Source organism: Rattus norvegicus, chromosome 7, assembly GCF_036323735.1.
Source record: "Rattus norvegicus strain BN/NHsdMcwi chromosome 7, GRCr8, whole genome shotgun sequence".
NCBI classification, from domain to species: Eukaryota; Metazoa; Chordata; class Mammalia; order Rodentia; family Muridae; genus Rattus; species Rattus norvegicus.
This window is the reverse complement of record NC_086025.1, coordinates 78,034,347-78,056,409: the sequence shown is the minus strand read 5'-3', so window position 1 is coordinate 78,056,409 and position 22,063 is coordinate 78,034,347. Positions and strand designations below refer to the sequence as shown.

The 22,063-nt window shown below is 37.3% G+C and overlaps 1 long non-coding RNA gene across 1 annotated transcript in view; it reads right to left on the bottom strand.

Moving 5' to 3' along the window:
• Positions 1–4,636: 4,636 nt before the first annotated feature.
• Positions 4,637–22,063, bottom strand: part of LOC120093648 (uncharacterized) — a 34,348-nt gene continuing 16,921 nt past the window's right edge. Inside the window, exon 2 of the long non-coding RNA XR_005487104.2 lies at positions 4,637–4,997. This is a non-coding gene — a long non-coding RNA (uncharacterized LOC120093648). The remainder of the gene's footprint in view (positions 4,998–22,063) is intronic.

Here is a 22,063-nt window from a genome sequence, read left to right as displayed (position 1 = left end):
GTCTCCACAACTGCCAACAGGAAGAGTTTACAGATGTTTTCCAGCTTTTAACAGCTGTGTCACGATGACAGCATAATATGAGAAACTCTTATGGGTTGGGGCCTTGTAATATTCCTACAGTAGAATTTTCAAATGTAATAAAAATAACAGCAAACAAAACTGGTAAAGTTGTACAAGATCCAATAAAATAATGAAAAGAAAAAAGAAAAAGAAGAAAAACTACATAGAGGGCTATACCATAGTGGTGGAACTTTCTAGGAAAAAAATCATTCACAGTAGCAAATCAACATATGATGCATGCAAAGATTTAGCGGGAAATTACTATAACAAAATTACATATAAACACTAAAACATAAAAATATATTTTAAAATGGAATGGTTTAAGTTAATGTATTACACTAATATATATACACACACACACACATATATATATATATATATATACTTAAAATATTTAATCTTGGTCAAATTAGAATTTTAAATAAAACTTATCTGTCATTGTGATTTACAACTTTCCAATACTCAAAGATTTTGCTCAAAAATATCAATAGTAGCTTTATATATGTAGATTTTGTATTTCATTAATAAAACATCTTTTATATTATTATTATAATTATAATAATAAAACTATAAATAATATAATAATATTCAAAAGGTCTGAACAACTGAGTGAAAACCTGTCTCCCAAATGAACAATATTTTGACTGTAGAAATGGCATTAAAAATGTACTTGAGACCTAAAAATTAATATGGTTAGGTTTCATGTTGCTGCTAAACTTTATCACCATTACTAGTAATATTTTTAGACCAATATCCAGCTCAACAATAAATTTCAACGACTGACTATATAACATATTAAGATATTGCCATCTATTTTCTCAGACAGTAGAGATTTGTTAAACTGCCAAATAATTATTCTTGGAATTTTGCTGCATAAAATTTCTGTTTTAACTTAATACCCATTACATTTGTTTATTTACAACTGTTTTGCATTGTCTTTAAATGAGTTAATGACTCTTTTTAAAATTTGTGTTTTTAATTTTCAATGTAGTAAATATCATTGGTTGTACTCCATATGTACAAACAGGGTTTGAGAAACCTCATTAATGTTTAAAACCATGAGGATTTCATGATACCAAATTCATTCATGTTCTAAAAAGTGTCGGAAAAACATTGTTATATTGTTTAACTTTCAACAATAATTCTTCTAAGCTCAAAAATCAAAGACATTTTCAATTCTAGGAAAAATAATATGGCCTACTTGTCTGTTATCCAAGTACAAAAACTACAGGTAAATGTGAATTCTGTGAAGTAACAGGAATTATGCAAATACTGGTAGGAAAAATTCAGATACTAACAAAATAAAGAGATGATTCTAATAGGTAACATCTATATATGAAAACATACAAAGATTGGAATTATCAAAAGTGACAGGCAATCAAGAGTATATTGAAAAGCGAAACAAACTCATTCGGTGCACTAGTTGAAAGTAAGATAGCAACACAGATACTAACTGAAAGGAAATGATATTGCCTGAAATAGTATAAAAGTATATGAGGATGGAGAAGGGATGGGAAGAACAACACAGCATTAGGTAATCACAGATGGCTCAGATTAATTAATGGTACGAGGAGTGAAGAGGAGATAAAAGTGATAGACTAAAGGCATTACACAAATGCACAAATGCAAAACAATCATTGATTTAAAATAAAACATCATCCCCAAATGTGAAAAAATTACTTAAAGGTAAGAGTGACTAAATGAAGCAAAGAAAGATTAGAACCCCCCCCCTCTCTCTCTGTGTGTGTGTGTGTGTGTGTGTGTGTGTGTACATGGTATCTGCTGTTAAGAACCATTGTTCTTTTTTTAATTGGTTATTTTGTTTATTTACATTTCAAATGTTATTCCCCTTCCCACAAGCCCCCCTTCTACTGCCTCTATAATGGTGCTCCCTACCTGCCCACCCATTCCTGCCTCAGTAACCTAGTGTTCCCCTATCCTGGGAACACTATCAAGCCTCCACAGGAGAAGAGCTCCACTCCCAATTATGCCAGATAAGGCTGTCCTCTGCTATACATCCAGCTGGAGTCCTGGGTATCCCTGGTGTACTCACTGATTGGTAGTTTAGTCCTAGGAGCATTAGGGGATCTGGTCCCCATCAGGATCCCCCTGCTTAGTCCAATGTTTGGCTGCGTACATCTGCATTTGTATTGGTCTGGCTATAACACAACCTTTTAGGGGACAGCTATACAGAGCTCCTGTCAGTAAGCACTTTGTCTCAGCAATAGGGTCTGGATTTGGTGTTAGCAGATGGATCCCTAAGTAGGGTAGCTTGGATGGCCTTTCCTTCAGTTTCTGCTCCATTCTTTGTCCCTGCATTTCCTTTTGTCTGGATGAATTCTGGATTAATATTTTCGAGGTGGGTGGGTCGCCCCATCTTATAAACTTTAACTGGCATATTTTAGCCCAAATGTATTTACTAAACCAGTTAACATACTCAGAAATAGATGTGTGTCTCACTCTTTGAGGGAGGAGGAACTTTAGTCTCCATATCCCCTACTTCTAGGATTCTCAGTCAGAGACACCCTTATAGACTCCTTGGAATCTACCCTCATCCCAGGGCTCTGGCATGTCCTAGAGATAAATCCCACCACAACCTTGCCAATTTTTGTTTACTTTCTTGCCTGACCCTCTCTCCCCAGCTCTCTGTACAACTAATCCCCCACACAACCCATTTCCTTCCCTATCCCCTCTCCCACCCAGTTCCTTCCATTCATCTATCTTCAATATCTATTTTATTTCCCCTTCTGAGAAAGATTCAACCGTCCTCTCTATGGAGTTCCTTGTCACTTGCCTTCTTTGGCTCTCTGGAGTGTAGCATGGGTATACTGTATATATGGATAATAATACATACCATGTATACTCTTTCGGGTTTATATTACCTCACTCAGGATAGTCCTTTCAAGTTCTATTCACTTGCCTACAAATTTCATGAGTTTTAATTTGCAAAGTCATAACTTCCCCTTTTTCTTCTTTTCTCCCTTCTATCTTTCAGATTCTGGCCACAGCCTACATAGGCTTTATCTGGTAATGTAGCCATTTTCATTCTTTCTCTAATGCTGCCCTCTTGACCACATGGCCCCATGCCTACCATGTGGCTGACCTCTCTTTCTGACTAGGCTCAAATGGCACGGTCTTTCTTTATCCCCCTTATCTTCCTCCACTCAGCAGCTGCCAAGGTTTACAACCTACCCAAGCTGGAGCTTTTCTTTTAAACTTAAATAAAATTTTCCTTGAGTTTCCATTTGAACCTGTCCGTAAATACTTTCAATAATGAGACTAAGTTCCCAAAGAGGGGATTCAATATCAGCCACTATGCTGTACAGGATGTAGAGCTTTAGAACAGCTTCACCTTGCACAACTAAAATCTGACAACATTTTTTAGGGAAAACACAATTCTTGCCTTAAAGACTCAAATCTAAAGCTTCCTTCTGTTCCAGACTACCTCGCAGTCTGTGAACTTACCTGAAGGGCCAGACCACCTCGCAGTCTGTGAACTTACCTGAAGGGTCAGACTACCTCGCAGTCTGTGAACTTACCTGAAGGGTCAGACTACCTCGCAGTCTGTGAACTTACCTGAAGGGTCAGACTACCTCGGAGTCTGTGAACTTACCTGACGGGTTCGTGCCTCTTGCTCGGGTTGCTCTTTCCAGTTCTTTGATGTTATGACTTGGATGAGTATACAGAGTTAGCAGCAACCCTAACTCTTCCTTGAAGGCTTGGTGGTTACTTTCAATAGAAATCGGTTTAAATACAACCATGATCTTCTATTCGACTAGTTAACTAAATCAGACATCCTAGTCAGTCTGCATTCCCCCGCTCCTTCTTCAAAAGCAAGTGCCTTAAAACAGGCTAATGAGGGATGTATTGAACGAGGTCAATAATTGACCAAATGAGTTGGAGACCAGGGGCTTGCCATTCATTCTATTGCACCACTTTTGAAATGCAATCTCCTTATCTGCAGTGGTATATGTAATTATAACTGATTGCTTCCGGTTTAAATTTAGATTCACTTAGATAAGATTGCCTCTAGGCATTTAATTAAAATTCTACACCCCTGGATAGTTATTGCTTCTAGATTCTTAAATGTTTATAAATAGCTATGCCAACGCTGTGATATTTCTTCAAAACTGTGAATGTTACTGAATTAATGTGCTTTTTTGGAGCATTTTATAGACATATAAAACTTAAATTACATTTTATGTTTCTTTGGCTCCCTAATTCCAATTCTTCTTTCTTAGTCAGTAATCCCAATGTATTTTGTTTGTTCATATACACTTTGTCATAGTAGACTACTTTATGTAACATATGAGAGGAGAGAAAATTCCTAAAAAGTTAACAAAGAATACAGGACACTTAACAAAAACTATAGCTTCCAGTGTCTATAAAAAGTTCATGGTGCTGCGTTGTTCATTTACTGCCTTTAAATACAGGATCATTGAATAGAACTATTTATAATTATATATATATATATATGTATTATAATACATATATACACTATGTGGAAATTGGACTGAGGATGAGAGGTGATGTAGTCACATGATGAATCCCAGGAATCAGACTCAAGCGACCAACATCAGGATGCAGATCTGAGTTTATTGCAAAGCACATACGCTTATATAGTGTTTGAGCCAATCTCAAGCCCCTAAACCCTCAGTCAATCGTGTCTCACCACACCATCACAGTGCCCCAATGAAAGCTCTGTGAGACAAGGTTACTCAGAAGGAACAGGGGAGGGGATAATGAGGACCTGTTAGGACTTCTGTGGAAAAAAGAAAAGGAAAAAGGAAGCAGCCGCTGTCCTGGCTTCAGTTCTTTTACTGTCAATGTTCCTGGAGGCATCTTCAGTCAGGACTCTGAGAAGATGTGGTTCTTGCTCTCCAGCTCTTCGTCCTACTGCTTCCTTCACAAGATTGATTTCCATGCACCCCGCAAATCTGTAAACGCATTTACATTATTGCATCACTTACTTGGAACTTCCTCAGCACAATTCTGAATTTTCAATAAACTACTTACGTGTGTGTGTGTGTGTGTGTGTGTGTGTGTGCGTGCGTGTGTGTGCGTGCGTGTGTGTGAATATATTATATAATTTCTTGAAAGTTCCAGTAACTATTTGATCCTCGCCTAGTGTCAGTTGCACTTTAGTCAGCAAGTCGTATTCTAAACTCTTATACTTTAAGTGACCTACATATTTCAAATATCAACTTAGCATAAGTAAGAGAATTTAATGATTCAGTGTGATAAAATTAATCTTACAAGTTGATGAAAATGTGAAAGCCATTGTATCTCAAAATGTTAGAAGAATTTTTTCATATTTAATTTCAGTTTTTAAGAAGGCAGTATTTAAAGATAACTTCTTGTAAATCACATGACCTTTATACCAAGTTTTACTTGTCTATTGAGATAGATCATGCCTAGAGAACATCAGTTTTAAGGAGCTGGAAGAACCTAAAATATTATTATTTCATATTCAGTCTAAGAAATTAGCTACTCACATGCCATGAGTGCTGTGAGAAGAACATGAGTTCTCTAGGTTGAACCAAAGGTCAATTGTCACAGCTCCTCTGACAGGACGATTATAGCTGATATTTGCCCTGCTTCATAAAGGTCTCCATGACACCTGCAAACACTGTCAGCATGTCCCACAGCCGACTCAGCACATTTTTTAATGAGAAAAAGCCATTGTAGCTATCATATTACAAGTCACTTCCTTCTCCCAAAGGAGAAACCAGTTACACAGAAACCCTGCTGCTGATGTAACCTACTTTGTTATCTGTGTGTCTAACTACAAGGTGACTGGGTGTCAGGAGACAAACACAGAGGTCTATAATTCCAACAAGAATGTTCGAAATGATCAGGGCCCATGGCTGACTAGGTTCCCAACTCTAAAATTCTCTTTCTCCTCTCCCTCTCCCTCTCTTTCTCTCTCCCTTCCTGCCCCCTCCCCTCTCTCACACACACATCCACAAACAGACACAGCATTATGTAAACTTTAGTTCACATCCTAATTCTATCTAAAATAACTTCACATCCAAAAGTACTGCAACAAAGTAAAACTTTCTAAGGCAGATAAAATCAGCTTGACCACATTCACAATTAAAGTTTTTATAATAGTTTCCAGAGGGCTATATTTCAGCTCAAGCAACCATAAGTTTCCTTTCATACAGATCCCCTGTATTCACACAGCAAGCAATACAGTACCTTTCAAAGAACAGGAATGTTGATTGATTTCCTTTAGATCCAATATAATTTGCTATGACCTACTTCTCCACTTCTTTTTTAAATTGCTTTACGTATCACCACATGATCATATTTTTCTTTGAAAATTCTTTATCACACTTATTTTCTTTTAAATAAGTACTTAAGCCTTATTTTCCCCCAAATTCTGTTGTGTGAACATCATTTGGCATGAATGGCTTTAAGAATATAGTGCTTGCAACAGTAATAATATATGAAGAGTTTAAAAGTTTGAAACAGAGCAGGGGTCATGGAGGAGTTTTAAGGAGGGAGTAGAAATGATATGAATTTTGTAAAAAAAAAAAATTCCTCCAAATTACAGAGAACTTAAACTATGAGAACAGACGGTATAAAAGATGTATTGAGAGACCACACCTACTCCATCATGGGACCGACCTTCAACATAAAGGAAAAAAGAAAGAAAAAGAGAAGAAAAAGAAAAAAAAAGCTTGAGAACTTGGCCTGCAGCTATACCCAAGCTGTACCTGAGGTACCAGGAAGGACCGCACACCTTGTCCTTGGCTAGAGTTACTCCCTGGCTACTTCCTAGGGAGTTACTAGCAACAGTTAAATCAAAGATCAGTCTGATGGTTTCAGTTGTACTTTCAGATATTTTGTGATTGCATACAGTCTTGCTTCAGAGTGCCCACCTCTCAGCTTATAGTCTTTCTATTAGATGCTTGCCAGGATTAATCCCAACACACTTGCTTTCATTTTCTATAAAACCTTGTCCCGATGAGAATTCGAGGCTGCTTCACCAAACTCTCCTGTGGGCTGGTGGTGAGTAAGCGCAAACTCAAGTTCGCAATAAAGACACCGTAATGTGATGGCATCAGAGTCAGCTCCTGGTTGGTCTTTTGGGCTTACAATCAAAGGCACAACATTAGTATTGACAACAAAATATTATATTTCAAAATTATGTATATTTGATGAGGATGATGAAATAAACATTAAAAATTTAATGATAACTAAGTGTACTGAGTTTGTACATTAAAAATAGGAAATTAATTTTTCTCTGATTAGTGATATTAGTGACAGTCAGAGTACTAATTAACCAAAGTCTAATTATCTCTAGCTATGACATATCTATAACTTTGTTAATCTTGATGGATATGTTTTTAGGTTAAGAAATTTTCTGTTGAATTTATTTCTCAAGATTTTTTTTTCTTAGAAAGTTTGAAGACCATCTGTGGAATTATTTTTAAACATAAATGTAAAAACCCTGCTATTTACTTATTTGGAATGCAAGACTCAGAATAATCACAGCAAAATAACAAGTGAAACAGAAGAAAGAAGCTGTCATTGTAAGAATGTTTTCTTCATCATGTAAAAATTTGTCCCAAGATGAAATAGGTTTGGCCTCTTAATACATGTTGTATACTGTCTTTTCTCATAGTTTAAGTTCTCTGTAATTTACTGGATTTTTCTTTTTTATAAAATTCATATAATTTCTACCCCTTCCCTCTTAAAACTCCCCCATGACCCCTGCTGTTTCAAAATTTTAAACTCTCCTTCTATTATTACTGTTGCAAGCACTATATCCTTAAAGCCATTCACGCCAAATGATGTTCACACAACAGAATTTGGGGGAAATAAAGGCTAAGCATTTATTTAAAAGAAAATAAGTGTGATAAAGAATTTGCAAAGAAAAATATAATCATGTGGAGATATGTAAGGCAATTTAAAAGAATTGGAGAAGTAGGTCATAGCAAATTATATTGGATCTTTACCAATTTGTTAGATTTTATTTGACCTATATACGTGTAGTTATAATTGTCACCTAACTTTCCATTCTTTTAATTCCTTTCTTCCTATTGATGAGGCATTAAATATCCTGGCACAATTTTTGGAGCACTTAACTATTCATGCAAACATATGCATGCATACACACACAGATACAAAGACACACAGATTTACACACATACACATGGGCATACAACCTTTTTTAAAATTATTCTATTATTACTATGTTGTTATTTGGAATAAAGTTACATCACTTTCTCTTCCTTCCTTTATTTTCTCCAACTGCTCTAAGCTACCCTCCCTCACTGTTGAGCTGATAGGCTCTGTTTTTTTATTATTGTCCCATACATGTGCATGTGTGTGTGTGTGTGTGTGTGTGTGTGTGTGTGTGTGTGTGTGTAAGTATAATCTTCTGAGTCCATTTTTGTTGTTTGTGGGTATATGTTTTCAGGCTACCCCATCTATGTTGGTCAATCAGTAAGAGGGCTCATCCCTGAAGGAGGCTAATTCTTCATAAATGGCGACCTTCAAGCAAATCTCTTATCAAGTCAGAAATCCTAGATATGGATTAGAATCCTACATCTGAATAACAGACCAAGCATCACCATTTAACCAGAAGAAGAAGGGCTAAGATAAATCCCTCTTCTTATCACATTGTAGGTCAGAGTAATGAACAAAAAGTTGCAATGTGACACAATAAATGGGTAGCAGAGACATTATCAGAACATTGTGAAATTATTGAGGAGGAAGTAACTGCCTCTAGCTAGAGAAGTAGGGAATCAGGACAGAGTCTCACAGATTATTAGAATTCCTATGTACAGCAATAGTAGAATCAGGCATTTGAAATAAAGTGACTACCAGCTAGTGTGGCATGCCCACAACAAAGGAGACATAAGCATAACAGAGCTCAATGACAGATTAGATGAGGAATGTAGAGCTCAAGTAGTAAATGGCTCAGCTTCTATTACAAGACTGCAGGGAGCCATAGGGACTTTGAAGTGCTTCATAAAATGAAGCAGGTTTATATTTTAACAACTAGATCTCATACAGTATGAATTTACAAAAGAAACTGCCAAGAGGAAGAAAAAAGGAAGGTTTCTTAAAGGAACACGCCAGTTAGCAAAAGGACAGGGTCAGTTAGCAAAGCTGGGAAGATGACAAAAGTCTAAGACCTGTTGAGATTCATAAGATCTAATTACACATTTTAAGTATTGTTTTGTAATCACTTTACTAAAGAAAATCATTGTGCAATAATTTAACAAATGTTTGTGCTTAATTATACAAAAGGATATGACAACTATCTAAAGACACCTTAGATTTGATGACATTAGGAAAATTAGCATTTCTAAAAAATGGAGCCTGAACCAGTTGGAGGTGAGAGCAGTGGTGGTGAGTGCCTTTCTTTAATCCCAGCACTAGGGAGGCACAGTCAGGAGGTCTCTGAGTTCCAGGAATGCCAGGGCTTGAGAAACCCTGTCTGAAAAGAAAAAAAAGAAAGAAAAAGAAGAGGAGGAGGAGGAAGAAAAAGAAGTAAAGGAAGAAGGAGGAAGAGGAGAGAGAGGGAAAAAATGGAGAGAAAGATAGAGATAGAGGAAGAGGAGGAGGAGAGGGGGTAAGGATAGCCTGGGTAAAACTATTGTTAAAATCCACATTGGTGGGCCTGATACACATCTTAGTTTGGATGCTCTGCATTAGAGAAGCTTTGGTAAGGGAGAAATGAACAAAGACCTACTTAACAACTATTCCTAAATCCTCAACTCAGAGCTTGGACCATGTAGGTAAGTATTTCTTCTTTTTTTAATTGAAAATAGATTTTTCTCTCTTCAGGAAACATAATCTGATCACGGTTTCCCTTCCCTCTACTCCTCCCAAATCCTTTTACCTGTCACATCCCAATCTACTTCCTTTCTGTCTCTCGTTAAAAAGCAAAAAGGCTTCTAAGGGACACTAGTACAATAAAATAAAATCTAACACATTAGAATAGAGGAAAATGAAACAACAGAAGTCAATGAGCCCAAAATACAACACAAGAATCAAAGACCCACTCTTCTTCACATTCAGGGATCCCATAAAAACTCTAAACCGGAAGTAGAGAGCCAGGTACAGATGTATGCAGGAACCGAAATGTTGCTTCAGTCTCTATAAATACATATATCCACATGCCTCATATGTTGGTCATTGTAGTAGTTTTGATGTTTGGCTCCCCCACTGAGTGGCACTTTTAGGAGGTGTGACCCTGTTGTAGAAGGTGTGGATTTGTTGGAGGAAGTGTATCACTTTGGAAATGGGCTTTGAAACCCTTCTCCTAGATAGCTGGAAGACAGTCTCTTCTCCTGGCTGCCTTGAATCAAGATGTAGAACTCTCAAGCTCCTTCTAGAAGATCATGTCAGCCTGGATGCTGCCATCCTTCCCACCTTGATGATAATGGATTGAACCTCTGAACCCGTAAGAGGGCCCCAATTAAATGTTTCCCTTTATACAATTTGCATTGGTCATGGTATCTCTTCACAGCAATGCAAACCTAACCAAGACATTTATGTTGATTTAGAGGGCCTTGTTTTCTTGGTACCCTCCATCCCCTCTTGTTCTTAACAATCTTTTTATGTTCTTTTCCAGAGGTTTCCCTGACCCCTAAGTGGGAAGAATTGACGGAAACATCCCTTTTAGGACTCAGTGTTCCAAAGTCCTTCACTTTCTGCATAATGTCTGTGGAGCCCTGTATTTATTTCTGTCTGTTACAAGGGAAAGCTTCTCTGATTACGGCTGTGCAAGGCATTGATTTATGAATATAGCGAAATACCATTAAGACTCATTTTCTTACTTTTTTTTCTTAAGAACAGTAGTATTCTTTCTCCCAAGGTCCTTGGTCTATCTAGTTTCAGGTTCTTGGTCATCCAAGCAGTGTGGGGAATGGTTGGTGGCAGGATATTACAATTGATAAAAGGGTTTGTGGTTGGGTTTGTGTTTACACATCCCTTTTGCTAGTTTGAAGGGACCAAAAATGCTAGAATATAGTGGTGAAAGCTCTGTGTAGACATCAGCTTGACTTCTCCGTGTTCAGTGAGCTCTATAGCTGTTGTCCTCAGCAATGGGTACTTGCTGTCAGTTTACAAAGGGTAACATAGTATTGGGAATGTCCTGTGTTGTTTGGGGATGGGATCTCATTTGGCTATCAACTAATGTATATGTAACCCAATCCCAGTACTAGAAACTTTTTTTTTTTTGATCAAAGAGATGGCTATCTGTATATTCAGCCCTTAGCACACCACACTCCAGTCTTTTCTCTCTCTCCTTTATTTCTCTCACATATTCTAATGACTACAGTGTAGTGGTGTTTAGGGAGTTAAGGAGTCAAACTGTAATTTGAAGGTGATTGTCTTCTCACTCTTTGTTAATGTCCACAGGGCACATCCAATCACATAAAATTCAGTTTCAGAAGCATAGCAGGCATCTGAAGGATCCGGGTTTTCACAGTGCAGCTTGCTTGTCCTAATGAAAGGATGCTATCTAAAGAAAAGAAAATGGTGAACTGAACTGATATTATATAAAATCCCAGTAATTTTATTTATTTTTAAGTTCAAATGGAGCTGAGTATACTACTGCTACACACCTATAATTTCAACATTTAAAATGCTGAGTCAGGAAGATTACAGTGAACTTGAGATCATGCTGGACCATGATGTGAATTAAAGATCACCCTGAATTACAGGGTGAAACCTTGTCACAAGATTTTTTAAAAAAAGAAAGAAAGAAAGAAAAGAAAAGAAAGAGAAAATGAAAGAAAGGAAAGAGAGAAAAGTGGTTGCTCAGACTTTATGTAAATATCTTTAATTATCATGATATAACCACAATGTGAGAAGATAATTAATGAAAATGAAAAGTAACAAAAGCTTTGTATTCTGTAGTTAAAAAAGAAAACTGACTTAAATACCCTTCCGTGTAGCAGTGTGACAGTAGTTATCTCGGATTGTGCGCTGGAGACTGAAGTGGACACTTCTGGTTGTATCATGAGATGCAGACTCATATGATGTTTTTTGCTGAAGCAAGATATGAGAGGACACATGATGTTTAGAGAGAGGAGAAGTAGGAATCCACGGACAGTGACGGGTGCTCGCATTGTTTGCCATGCAAACACTTCTTTGGTCTCACTTCTTCACTGATCTTCACTTCACTGAGAGAGACAGAACAAAGAAATTCTCCTGGTATTGAGCCTAGTTCTGGTCACTCCCACTGACTTGTGCCAATTTGGCCCAACCTGGCAGTTTCTGCTGGATCGTGCCACTGTTGCTGCTGATTCACGTTTGGTGATAATTTTGGAACTGTTGGTATCTTGACACTACAGAAAATGGACTGCTGGTATGCTGACAAAAGAATTTGGAATTGCCCCAAAGAACTACTTCTAAACGGGTCCACATCTCCTTATCCTAGTTCCCATCTCTTCTCTCCTACCTTTGGACAGTAGGCTAGAAAGTGGGTGGGGGGTGTAGAAGCTTTTGAGAACCCTATTAAAGTGGGTTTTGAAAGAAATCTAAGACTACAAGAAATCTTTTGCTTAGTCGAAATTGATGTATACTCAGTACTTATTGGCACAGAGTTCATTTGAGATTTTAATTTAGGTATTAGCATTGAAAACAGACCACCCTCAAATATTCAGTCAGCCAGTCAACATATCCTGGGGGCAGCATTTCAGAAAGGAAATGTCACTTCAACCAAGTTGATAAAATATTGGCTTCACTTACAGAGTATTTTAAATGAAAATTCTAGGCTTGTTTTTTTTTTCACAGAATAATACAGTGCAAACAGCATAACAAATTATAGTGTCATTATTATTCATGTGGCTGTCAATCATCATCTGGTCCTTTAGAAACAATCGCTGAAATCTTCCTATTAATAAGTAGCAATAAATTCTTCATAGAAAATATTGCAGCATACACACAGGTGCCAAGTCAATTTTAAAATCTCATATTTAAAATAAGAGATAAAATGCTTCCATCCTCTACCTGCTTATCTGACCAATGACCGTCATGAATACTGAGGGAATACAAAAAAGATAAGATCATATCATTTCTTTTGCTACTAAAGGCATCTTCTATTGTCTACCTTATGAAAAACTTATTATTGAGAAATTATTAGATTTTTAAATTAAGATACCCAGATAAGCTTGAGTTATAACTCAATGATGAACAATCTAACAAATGAAAGAACCTGGGACTGAATTCCAGCACCAAAAACCAACAAAAATGGTGAATATCCTATTTCACTTTGAAGTTTTAATACTGAAGTTGCACGTTAACCTAGTCAGAGCTAGTAACTTATTTTAACTCTTATAATAACATTTACAGAGAAAATGAACTTTGCAAAAAATAATCAGATTGTACAATAAAAGAGACAGGAAAAACATTAAAATAAAGCAAGAGGGGCTGAGAGATGGATGGCTCAGAAGTTAAGAACAAGATTTTTCTTGCAGAAGACATGGGTTTTGTTCCCAGAACCCTCATGATGGCTCATGATCATCTCTAACTCCAGTCTTTCGGTATCTCATGTCCTCCAATTTTTTTCATATCTCTGAAAGTATATAGGTGATACACAGACAGATACATAGGCAAAAGACCCATACACATTGTCTTAGTTTGGATTTCTATCACTGTGGAGAGACAACATAAGAACCGCAACTCTTATTTAAAGAAACAAAAATAATAACCATAACAAAAATTTAATTGGGGTTGGCTTACAGTTCAGAGATTTATTCCATTATTATCATAGCAGGAAGCATGGTGACACTCAGCAGCTGAGAGTTCTACATGCGGATCCACAGGCAGCAGGAAGAAAACGAGACACACTAACCGTGGCTTGAACTTTGAGACCTCAAAGCCCAGTGACACACTTTTTCCAACAAGGCCACACTTTCCTATAGTATATGAGCCTATGGATACCACACATATAAAATAAAATAGAAAATAAAATAAGGGTAAATAATTTTTGAACTAAACTAGTCATCCTATTTTTTAGCTCTTATTCTAACTGATTCACAACAGTACCTATTTAGAGATTATCATGGTTTGGGTCTTATTTTTGGGCAGACATTATAGCCATTTGTCCCATTCAATTTGCTATGATTAGGTTTGTTTGTTTGTTTGTTTGTTTGTTTGTTTTCTGTCATCACTATATTCCAATTAATGAGAAAATGAAATATGCCACAAAATTTTCCCTACAAACAACACTGTCAAAGTGATATTTATGTTCTTGGTACTTCCTTATTTCACTCAAACATCTACAAGAGTCATGTTTTAATTCCACACGCAACACTATTGTTCATGGTATGTTTTTCTGTCCCATGTATGACTTACCCGCGTCCATCTGAAACCACAGACCTTACAAACCTGTTGAAAAGTTCTTATCACTTTGCACATACTGGATGACAGCTAAAACCATCACAATGGTTTGCATTTCCTTAATTGAACCTCCTGTTTAACCTGGACAAAGTTTCTCAAACTGTTCACTAAGGAACTATTCATCAGCTGACACAAGGTAGCTCTGAAAAATAATCTATGAAAAACTGTCAAAATCCAAACTGAGCTGTTTGATGGGTTGGTCCTTGTAGTAATTTTTAAAGACATTTTAACATCTTATAATTTCATGGAGTGACAGAATAATAGCTAGGAGATATATCTGCTTGGAACAGCATGAAGTAAACTTTCTACTTTTATATTCAATCAGTCATGCAATGATGTTTTTCCTCCTGATTATAGTGTCAAAAATAAAGAATGAGGAAAATACACATTCCTGTTAATTTGACAACAGGTGATATAGCATGCCAATACATGTTTTCTTTGGGGATTTCATTCGGTCTCAAAAGAAAAATAGTTTTGAGTGTGTGCTACAAGATGCTTTTTTCTAGCAATTATTTTAAACTTTTTCTATTATTCACCAGCAACTCATGCCTTCCTTTAGATCTTAAGGTACTGGGCTCAAGACTACTTCGAAAATTGATAAATGCAATTTAATGAGGCTAAGAGGATGATTCTATGAAGAAAACATACAGTAATAGGCACAATCTACAAAGATTGAGTTCCTAGAGGTTCTCCGACACATACTGTGCAATAGTTATATAAAACTGTTTACGGCACAGAAAAGTACAAAGGCTCTCTGAAAACATGAAAATCTGTGCCATTTTTTTAATTAAAAACATCATATCAAAGATTTTTGTTTATTTAAAATAAAATATAAATTTAATTAAATTCCAATAAAATATCATAAGAAAGTTTTTGAAATTAGATGATTACAAACTTTCTTTAATACAGAGTAAATTTAAACAAGAGTCACTCCTATACCTCTAAGAAGGAAGGATATTCAATAGTGTTCACATTACCAGATGCAAGGGCATGAGGGTGAAAAACGAAATGGTATTCAAGACAAGAAAACAATAGATCCAGGAAAAATAAAGCCCTGAAATTGACTCAAATCCACCCGAAATTCAATGTTGATATTATAATGCAGTGTTATTTTTATCAGAATGATAGGAGTGTGAAATTTAAAAGCTTTAACACCATTTTTTTTTGCTAAACAGATTAAGGACACAAATTAATATCAAATGTTACAAAGTTAACCAATGAGCATTAAATTAATTTCTGAAATCAATTTTAATGCCCAGAATAGAAACTATAATAACTCTTTCAACTGTAACCTAGCCTTGCACATACAGTAAAACATGAATCAGCCCATTCTTCAGCCTGTAAGGGGAATGAGAGGTGAGAAGCTTATGTGGAATCTTGATATTTGAACAATCAGTCTGGGAAACAGAAAGATGTAGCCCCCTTTTCAGAAAATTAAGCCATTCTTCCAAGATCTTCTAGCTAATTACTAGTGAAGCTAGGTATTTGAAATAAGTAATCTGATCCAGTCATCATTGTTAAAACATCCACTCAAGCTTTACTGACGGACATAGAAAACCTGTATGTTTTGGTGGTACAGGATGAATATCAGATGCATGTATATGATATGTGACAATCAAATCCACGTATTCAGCTTTTCTATCTCAATCATTTACCTAAATCCGGATGCTGCAAACTCTTCCCTTCTTGTTCTCTAGGAATCTGTCTTTCTTTGTCTCCCTAAATCTGATTAAGTTTACTTGACAGAATGCCATATAGGATAAAATTTAATTATCTTTGAAGACAAATAATCATTCTTTGTAGGGGCTAGAGAAATTGCTCAGCAGTAAAGAATACTGGCTGCTGTTCCAGAGAACCGAGATTCAATTCGCAGTCCCCACATGACAGCCCAATACTGTCTGTACTCCAGTTCCAGGGAATCAGACACATTCACACAGACACACATGCAGGCAAAACAGCAGTCCACATAAAATAAAAATCAAGCATTTTTAAAAGAATCTACTCCTTAAAAACAATTCAGCATAAGTATATATAAATACCTTTATCCATTCTTTCAATCATGAATATCTCAGCTAACTCCTTAAAGCATAGTAATGCAACTATATCTTTACACATTCATTTTATTTACTATATTTATATTTCCAGAAAAATAATTGCAAAATTTTATAGAAGTAGAGTTCTAGTCTCAAAATTTAAAGAGTTTATAAACTAAAAGTAAGTCGTAAATCTATTGTGGCTTCGGCTTCCAGCAAGCTCAGTTTTCTAATGGCGAGTTACTAGGAGCATTGATAGTAGCCTATGCTGGTTTGGAGACCTTTGGGGCCTCCCTGACAAGTCACTCATGGCGAGGTTTCAGTACTACTGACCTTTGTACTACAGCTTTTGTTTAATAGCCCATGTTATGAGAGCTACATTGTCTGGTCATACAGGGTAATTCTGCTCAAACACTTTTTTCCTTAAAACTATATTTTTTAAATTAGTCTAATAAGTAGTGTGTTTCCAGAGTACATTATCATAGGTCCTTAATTTGGATGCTGTCCACTATCCCCTCCTGTCTCCCATTCCCACATAGTATTTTAATGTTCAGCACTCCCTCCTCTTCTTCCATTTATGTATTCAATTAGACCTCTATTTTGTCAGTTTTGGTGTGAGGTTGTAAACTTCTATATGACTCTTTGGACATGCTACTTTTGTGTTTTATCTGCCCTTTACCCCTAAGTCATCTGTGATCTCATGGCCCTCCCTGTTTAAGCAATCTCACCACCAATATTCTATCTCATGATTTTGAGGTTACCTATAATCTCTATCCCTCTGACTGAATATCTCTCCTGTGAATTTCCCTTTCTAGCTTCATGGTTTATGCTTGCATTCCAAGTTAAACGCACAAAACAAAAGATTTCATGATTCCTTCTGCATATGAGAAAGAGTATGTGGCGTGTGTCTTTCTGAGCTTGAATTTTTTCCAATTTCATTCATTTCCCTGGAAAATTCATAATTTTGTTTTCCTTTATAGATGAGTTTAGGTATATGTACCACACTTTTCTTATTCATTCATGAATTGACAGATATCTAGGCTGATTCCATTTCTTAGCTCTTCTCAATACTTTAGGGACAAAAATGGATGTTCAGCTGTTTCTGTAGTAGAATGTATAGTCTTTTGGTTATTTTCCTAGGTCAGGAATGATATAGTAGGGTACATGGAAATTATAGTTTTAGTCCTTTCCAGAAAACTCCAGACTGATTTGTCAAATTGAATGTACTAGATTATACTTCCACAAACTGTGTATAAAGTCCTGCTTTCAGTACAATCATGTCAGTATTTGCTGTCATCTATATGGCCATTATGATTAGGGTGAAATGGAAACATACAGTCACATTAAATGACAGTTCCATAGAGAGTAAAGATGTCTAATGCTTCAAGTCCAGATATTTGCAAAAGCACTATTTTATTAATATTGTTTTTCAATTACCCACACAAGTGTTCTAACTTTTTACTTTCGTAAAAAATTTAGATTACAAAAAATAAAATTTTAGGAAACTCCATTTTCACTCAGTATCACACATGATATCTCTTAAACTATGAAAATCTAAGATGAAAATGTTTTCTAGATTTTATTTCTGAAAATATTCTCTAATGAAAGGGAAACAAAATAGTCATCAGAGGTGGATGGAGGGATAGCTCTGGGTGGGAGGGGTGAGGAGGAGAGTGGGGATGGGGATCAGATGTAGGCAGAGGGGGTGTGAGAAAGGGCTGGGAGTGAGAATGCTAATTAATAGGGGAAATTTCTGAGAGTAACTGGAGACATGGGACTGGTGAGGTTCTGGGGACTCTATAGGAGTGGTGCTATCTGAGACTTCTAGAAGCTGGGTATAAGAAGACTGAAGTGGCCATCTCCTGTAGCCAGGAGAATTCCAGTGGAAAGACAGGGACATCAACCTATCCACAAAACCTTCAACCCAAAATTTGTCATACCTACAAAATGGAGCAGACATTAAGAGAATGGCAAGCCAATGCCTGACCCAACTTGAAACACATCCCATGATGTAAGACAGCCAATTCCTGAAACTATTAATGATACTCGGCTAAGCTTGTATATAGTGGCCCGGCATAACAGTCTCCTGAGAGGCTTGATCCAGCAGTGTATAGAAACAGACACAGAACTCTACAGGCAAACATCAGACGGTGCTCAGGGAGCACTGTGGAAGAGTGAGGGTTAGAATTGAGCAAGCTGGAGGCGTCAAGGACACCACAAGAACACCTACAATGTTAAGTACCCTGGTCTCATGGACACCACAAGAAGACCTACAGAATCAAGGAACCATGGGGAAGTTCACAGAGACTGAAACACCAACCAAAGAACATGCAGAGGCTTTAACTAGGCCCCCTACACATTTGTAGCAGAGCAGCTTGGTCTTCATGTGGGTCACCTAACAATTGAAGCAAGAACTGTCTCTGATCAGTTGCCTGACATTGGATGCCCTTCCCTTAATTGAACCACTTAGTTGGGCCTCAGTGGGAAAGGACACACTTAGACCTACAGCATCTTGTTCAAAGTGTTCCCAAGGAGAAGGGAAGGATTTAATAGGAGAAGGGATTTTGTAAGGGTGGGACTGGAAGCAGAGGAGGGACAGGGGTAGGGTGGCTGGGTGTCATTGGGATATAACATGAAATAAATAAATAAATAAAAATATAAAAAATTATGTGACAAGTTGAGTCAAATATTTTTTAAGATTTTTTTATTGAAATGTTTTATTTACATTTCAAATGTTATCCCCCTTCCCAGTTTCCCTTCCATAAACCACCTATCCCATCCCTCTTCCCCCTTCTATGAGGCTGTTCCTCCACCCGTCCACCAACCCCTTCCCACCTCCCCACCTTGACATTCCTCTACACTGGGAGGACCAGCCTTGGCAGGACCAAGGGCTTCTACTCCCATTGGTGCCCAACAAAGCCATCCTCTGCATATGCAGCTGGAGCCCTGGGTCTGTCCATGTGTGCTCTTTGGATGGTGTTTTAGTTCCCGGGAACTCTGGTTGGTTGGTATTGTTGTTCTTACAGGGTTTCAAGCCCCTTCAGCTCCTTCAATACTTTCTCTAACTCCTCCAATGGGGACTCTGTTCCCAAAACATTTTATAAATCATTATTATAAAATTTTGCTATATCTATAGCTGATGACTTTTGTGAAGTATAAAATAAATATTGAAACATAGCTTCAGACAAGTCTAAATGTATTTTAAATATATACTGCATTTTAAATATTTTTGAAATATTTGAAGCTTTCCAGAATCATATAAAACAAAATATGTATAGAATTCAACATGTTTTGCCTTTTTTTCTTATATTGAAAATAAGTTTTCTCATAAAATACATTCTGACTAAAGTTCTCTCCTTCCCCTACTTCTCTGAGTTCCTTTCCGCCAACCTGTGATCCATATCTACACACTTTTCATCTCTTCTTAGAAAGCAGTTGTGATGGTTTGTATATGCTTGGTCCAGGGAGTGGCACTTATTAAGAGGTGTGGCCTTATTGGAATAGGTATGTCACTGTGGGTGTGGGTTTAAGACCCTCAACCTAGCTGTCTGGAAGTCAGTCTTCAAATGAAGCCATCAAATGAAGATGTAGAACTCTCAGCTCTGCCTGCACCATGCCTGCCTATATGCTGCCATGCTCCCACCTTATGATAATGGACTGACCCTCTGAAACTGTAAACCAGTCCCAAATATATGTTGTCCTTTATGTGGATATTAGCCAAAAAGCTCATGATACCCATGATACAACCCACAAACTATATGGAGCTTAAGAAGAAAGACTAAAGTGTAGATGCGTCAATCCTACATAGAAGGGGAACAAAATAATCACAGGAGGTAGAGGGCAGGAGAGACCTGGCAGAAGGAAAGGAGGGAGAGGGGGGAAAAGGGGCAAGATCAGGTATTAGAAGGGACAGAAGAGAAGTACAGAGAGTCAGGAAATTGAATAGAATTATGTAGAAGTGTGGGTGTGGACCTGGGAGTAGCCACTAGAAAGTCCCAAACTCCAGGGAAACAAGAGGCTCCTAAGACCCAACAAGGAGAACTTTAGCCAAAATATCCAAAAATGGGAGAGACAACCTGTAGAGACCACCTCCAGTAGATAGACATGACCCACAGTTGAGGGATGCTGTCACCCACTCATCTCAAGGTTTTTGACCCTGTCTAAAGGAAATGCAGGTACAAAATTGGAGCAAAGACTGAAGGAAAGGAAAGGCCATCCAGAGACGGCCCCACCTTGGGTTCCATCCCATCCACAGACGTCAAACCTGGACACTATTGCCTATGACAAGAAGTTCTTGCAGACAGGGGCTTGTTACTGCTGTCCTCTGAAAGGTCCTGCAAGCATCTGACTAAGAAAGATACAGATACTCACAGACAACCACTGGATTAGGTCCAGAGACTTCAATGGAAGACTTAAGGAGCTGAATAGGATTGCCACCATCATAGGAGAACAACAATATCAACTAACCAGACCCATCAGAATGTCCAGAGATTAAATCACATGAGTCTTTCCATGGCTCCCACTACACATGCAGCAAAGGACTGCATTATCTGGCATCAGTGAGAGGGGAGGTACTTGGTCCTGTGGAGGCTTGTTGCCCCAGTGAAGGGGGATGCTATAAGGGTGAGGTGGGAATGGGTAGGTGGTTGAGAGAATACCCTCTTAGATGCAAAGCGGAGGGTGGATGGTATGGGGGACTTTCAGAAGGAAGACTGGGAAAGGAGACAATATTTGGACTATAAATAAATAAATAAATAAAATAATTTATAATAATAATAATAATAATAATAATAACATCCTGGAAGAAAAAAAGACTTGCCTTGGTCATGGTGTCTTTCAAAATAGTAAAACCTTAACCAAGACAGCAGTCATCTAAGGAATAATGATAAAACAATTAAATAAGATAATTTTTGAAAACTAGTGAAAATAGGTCAAAACAACCAAAGAAGGAAAAGATCCAAAGAAAAAAATACAAACATTCATATAGACACAGACACACATGCTTGTACACACAGAAAACTCATAACCCCCCTAAACTGGAAGGTGTTTTATATACTTATATATGATGTTTCTTTAGAAAACTGAATTAACATTATGAGACAATGAACATCCAAAGATGTCCTTCAGTTCATTTTCTGTTTGCCATCTACTACTGAGCACTGGACCTACCATTAAGAATAGGTTGTTTTCACAGTGACACTTCTTTGGAGAAAACTAAATTATCATTTGCAAGTGATTATTAATTGGAGTTTGTGATGGCTCCGGGTTATGTATGAAAGCCTGTGTCCACTTCTTTCAATTCTAAGACTCAATCTGGTAAAGACTCATCTAAACCCTGTATATGGACTCAGCCTCCGTGAATTCACACGTACACTAACACTGTTGTGTCTAGAGGGCCTTGATTTCTTGGTGTCTTCCATTCCCCCTGATCTTAAACAATTGTCATCTTCTCCTACCCATGGTTCCTTGAGCCCTGAGGGGAGGGATTTAATGGAAACACCCTTTCAGGTCTGAATGCTGCCAAGTCTCCAAATCTCTGCATATCATTTGGTAGCAGATTGTTGTATTTATTCCAAACCGCTCTAGAAGGAAGCTTC